This window comes from Echinops telfairi, unplaced genomic scaffold, assembly GCF_000313985.2.
Source record: "Echinops telfairi isolate 266 unplaced genomic scaffold, ASM31398v2 ScPeMD7_31;HRSCAF=116, whole genome shotgun sequence".
In the NCBI taxonomy this organism is placed as follows: Eukaryota; Metazoa; Chordata; class Mammalia; order Afrosoricida; family Tenrecidae; genus Echinops; species Echinops telfairi.
Window position 1 is genome coordinate 57,530,809 of NW_022103928.1, and position 5,435 is coordinate 57,536,243.

Consider the following 5,435-nt stretch of genomic DNA (forward strand, 5'->3'; position numbering starts at 1 on the left):
CCCTAAGATTGGCAGTTCAAACCACCAGTTGCTCTGTGGGAGAAAGATGAGGCTCTCCAAGATGTAGAGTCTCAAAAGCACTACATAGAAGTTCTCTGTCCTGTAGAATCCCGATGAGTCGACATCAACTTAAGGACAGTCGGTCCGGGACATACCTTATATTTTATAAAATAATGTAAAAATAACTTAAAAGAACAACTTACAAAGGGGAAGTGTGGCTTTCAACTTCATAGAAAGGAATGGAGAGAGGATACTATAGGGACTGGTATAAGTAGTAAGCTAAACATCTGCCATATATATAGTCTATGTCCTTAAGAATACTCTTTATTTCACAGTAACCAGAGTGCCCTTTTCTCCACAGATCAGAAATGTTTACCTCATCCCCACTTCTCCCTCTTTTTGTCCCCCAACAACGTTGTTGTTTGGTGCTGTGTACTCAGTTCTGACTCCATGACCTTGTAGACAACAGAAGGAAACACTGCTTAGTCCTCCGCCGTCCTCACACTATTGTCTGTGCTTAAGCCCATTGGTACAGCCACAGTGTCACTCCGTCTCATTGAGGGACTTCTTTTTTTTCCCTGACCCTTTATCCAGAGTGATGTTCTTCTGCAGGGTCTAGACACTCCTCAGAACATGACCAAAGTGTGTGTGTGAGATGAAATCTCACCGTCGGTGCTTTTTTTTCTTTTTTTGACATGTCCCTTCTTATCTGTATCAAAACTCATACTGCACAATGAGTTTTGGGTTGCAAAGGGAATTTATTCTTGCACCCGTCTTTGAGTGTTGTTGCTTTTAAGGAGCCTTCCATGACAGAAATGTAGTCAACATTTTATGCACCAATGTTTCGCTAGTTTTCATGACCTATTGGCCAGCTCTCACCTGCATAGGAGAGGAGGCAATTGAGTGCGGGTCAACACTCTGAAGAAGCCTTGTGTAGCATATTCGCCCAATGCGACGCATTGTTTGTTTGTTTTGACGGCTTCTTCCATGAGCATTGGTTGTGGATCAGAGCAAGTTGAAATCCTTGACAACTTCAGTCTTTTCTCCGTTGATCATGATGCCATTTGGTTCAGTCACGAGTAATTTGGTTTTCTTCACAGGAAGCTGCAATCTATATTTCTGGTTGCAATTCTTGATCTTTATCACCAAGTGTTTCAAATACTCCTCACTTTCAGCAAGCAACGTCACATCATCTGCATATCAAATGTCGTTAATAAGCTTTCCTCCAGTTCTTCTGTCACCTTCTTCATACAGTCCAGCTTTCAGACAATTTGCTCAGCATACATATTGAATAAATATGGTGAGAAGATTCAAACTTGACGCATACCTTCCCTGGTTCTAAACCACTGGTTCTAAACACCTCCTTGTTCCTTTTGAGCCTCTTGATTTGTGGACAAACTTTGCATGAACATAATTAAGTACATTGGGATTCTTAGTCTCAGTTCCATATATTTGAATGCCTTTACATAGTCAACAAAACACAACTAAATATCTTTCTGGTATTCCCTGCTTTCATGCAAGACTTATCTGTTGTCAGCAATAATATCCCTCAATCCACATTCTTTTCTGAATCCACTTGAATTTCTGGCAGCTCCCTGTAGACACATTACTGAACCATTTTTGAATTATCGTCAAGAAAATTTTATTTGGATGTGATATTAATGATCACACCCCAAAATAAACTCTGTGCCATTGAGTTGATGCTAACTCATCGTGATTCTACAGGGCAGAGTTGAACTGCCCCTGTGGCTTTCTGAGACTGTACTTCTTCACAGGAGTAAAATGCCTCATTTTCCTCCCATGGAGTGACTGGTGGGTTCGAACTCCTGACTTCGTGGTTAGCAGTCCAACTTATAACCACTGCTGCATTCCATGGAGCCACCTTTCTTTGGAATAGACACACATATAGATCTTTTCCAGGTAGTTGGCTTTCTTTACTAATTTCATAGAATAAACTAAGTGCTTCCACCATCCCATCAGATTTTTTCAATTCATAATCAGTTATTTCCTGGAGTTTGTTTTCAATCAATGCCTTCAGTACACTTCAACTTCTTCCATCAATACTATTGGTTTTTGTGCATACACGACAGCTTGAGAAGGTTGAATTTTGACTAATTCTATTTGATACAGTGATTCATACATTCCTTCATTCTTCTTTTGATACTTGCTGTATTGTTCAGTATTTTGCCCATAGAGTATTTTAATAATTCAGCTTGAGGCTTGCATTTCTTCCTCAGTTCTTTCAGCTTTAGAAATATTCTCCCATTCAGTTTTCTAACTCCAGATCTTTGCACATTTCATAGTAATATTTTACTTTGTCTTCTGGAGCACTGTCTCTTGAAATTGTCTGGTCCTTTATTCCATCACTCCTTCCAGTTTTTTAGATGTTCGATGCTCAAGGATCTCCTCAGGTGGGAAGGCATTCAAATGAAGACTAAGGAGGAGCTGCCTTCTCAAAGTAGAGTCAATTATAATGATGTGGATGGAATAAAGCTTCCAGGACCTCCGTTTGCTGATGGAGCATGATTTTAAATGAGAAGAAACAGCTGCAAACATCTATTAATAATCAGGACTTGGAATGTATGAAGTGTGAATCTAGGAAAATTGGAAGTCATCAAAAACAAAATGAAGTGCATAAAGATCAATATCCTAGATATTAGTGAGCTGACACGGACTGGTGTTGGTCATTCTGAATCAGACAGTTATATGGTTTACTATGGCAGCAATGACAAATTCAAGAGGAATGGCATAGCATTTGTCATCAAAAAGGACATTTCCAGATCTGCCTTGAAGTACCATGACGTGTGACAGGAGATAAGGAAATCCAGATAACACAACTATTCTTCAAACTTACACACCAAATACTAAAGCTAATGATGAAGAAATTGGAGAATTTTACCCACTATTTCCCTCTGAGATTGAGCAAACATGCACTCAAGATGCAGTGGGAATTGCTGATGATTAGGGAGGGTGCAAGAACTGGAAACAAAAAAGAAGGAACAGTGGTTGGAAACATGACCTTAATGATGGAAATGAAGCTGGTCATATGCCACCTTCTTTGCATGACATGACAGGTCTTTGCATGACTAATGACTTCTTCATTGCAAATACCTTTTTTTAAAAACTACACAAACTGTGACTACACACTCTGTTTTCTCCGGATGAAATACACAGCATTCAAATTGACTACATCTGTGGGAAGAGATGATGGAGAAACTCAGTACCAGCAGCCAAGACAAGGCCAATTGCTAACTTTGGACCAGACCATCAATTGTTCATATGTAAATTCAGACTATAGTTGGAGAAAATTAGAATAAATCCACGAGAGCGAAAATATGACCTTAAGTATATCCCATGTGAATTTCGATAACATTTGGAGGACAGATTTTGCACATTGCACACTAATGACTGAGGATGTGATGACCTGTGGGAGGACATCAAGAACGTCATACATGAAGAAAGCAAGCAGTCATGAAAAAGACGGGAACAAGGGCAAGATCAGAGATGTCTAGATGTCAGAAGTGACTCTGAAACATCCTTTTGATCATAGAGCAGCTAAAGCAAAAGGAAGAAATGAGGGAGTCAAAGAGTTGACCCTAAAATATCACAGGGTAGCTCCAGAAATCAAAGTAAAGTGTGATAATGAAATGTGCAAACGCCTAGAGTTAGAAACCAGAAAGGAAGAATGTGCTCGGTAGAGAGTAAGCTGAGAGAACTGAAGACGACATTCAAAGCTCAAGTTGAAATATTGAAAGATTATATGGGCAAAACATTGACCGATGCAGGAAAGCTCCAAAGAAGAAGGAAGGAGTAAAACGAAGCCAACATGCAACCATGTCAGGAGGTGGCATGTGATCAAGAACCAATGGTGCTGAAGGAAGAAGTCCAAGCTGCCCTGGAAGCATCAGCCAAAACCAAGGCTCCAGGAATTGACTGAATACCAACGGAAATGTTTCCACAAGCTGAAGAAGCACTGGAAGCATTCACTCCCCTGTGCCAAGAAATTTGGAAGACCTGGCCAATTAATTGGAAGAGATTGTACCCATGCAAAAGGCAGGTGACCCAAGAGAATGTGCAAATTATTGAACAATATCATTAATATTACACGCAAGTAAAATTTTGCTGAAGATCATCCAACAATGGTTGTAGCAGTATGTTGACATGGAGCTGCCAGAAGTTCAAGTTGAATTTAGAACAGGCATTAAAATAGAACAAAGGAATGTTGCATGGTTTAAAATCCGAAAAGATGTGAATAAGTACACCATACTTATTCAAGCTATATGCTGAGCAAATCATCAGAGGCTAGACTATATGAAGAAGAATGTGGTATCAGGATTGGATAAAATATTTTTAACTATTAAGTGTTTGATACGCAGATGATGCCACCTTGCTTGCTGAAGGTGAGGAGTATTTGAAGCCCTGGCTGATGAAGATCAAAGGTTGCTACACTCAATATGAATTACAACTCCATGTAAAGAAAACAACAATTCTCACAACTGGATCAACAGGGAACATCATGATAAATAGAGGAAAGATTGAAATTGTCAAGGATTTCATCTTGCTTGGATCCACCATCATTGCTCATAGAAGCAGCAATCAAGAAATCAAACAATACATTGCACTGGGCAAATCTGCTGCACAAGACCTTTTTACAGTGCTGAGAAGCAAGAGTGTTACTTTCTGAGGATGAAGATGTGCTGACCTAAGCCATGGAGCTTCATTTGCCTCATATGCATGTGAAAGTTGAACACCGAATACAGAAGACCAAAGAAAAATCTGTGCATTTGCATGATGGTGCAGGTGAAGTACCGTGGACTGCCAAGTGAGCAAATCACTCTTGTCTTGGAAATAGTCCAGCTCGAGTGCTCTTTAGACGGGAGGCTGGGGAGTCTGTCTCCCGTACTTTGGACATATTATCAGGAGAGACCAATCCTTGGAAAAGGACATCATGTTTGGTCAAGTGGAAAGGTAATAAAAAAGAGGAAGACAATCCCAGAGATGGATTGAGGTTGTGGCTGCATCAAGGGCTCAAATATAAGCAGGATTATGAGGTCGGCACAGGACCGGTAGTGTTTGGCTCTATGTCCACAGGGTCACCATGAGTCCGAACGGGCTCAAAGGCACCTAAGCGCATGTTCAAGAGCATGGTCAGTCTTCAGACATCCATGTTGTTCTTTTCTTTCTTTCTAATGTCTGTTTGGTTTCTTCTTGTAGGGTGTTTACGATGCCTTCTCACTATTCGTCTGGCCCTCAGCCATTTTCTGGACTGGTGTGGAAAGAGGTGGAACTCTTACACTGGGAGATCTCGCTACACTTTGACTTTCACTGCCGATAGTCCTCCACAAAGCAGGGCAGTGTGAAGATGGTCTGAGAAATTGGCTTCTCTCTTGCTCCGCACCCCAACCTCCTTTAATTACATGGATAAGAAGAAAAGA

General features: G+C 40.5%; 1 pseudogene; it reads right to left on the bottom strand.

Moving 5' to 3' along the window:
• Positions 1-694: 694 nt before the first annotated feature.
• LOC115869600 lies at positions 695-785 on the bottom strand (annotated as a pseudogene).
• Positions 786-5,435: the final 4,650 nt, after the last annotated feature.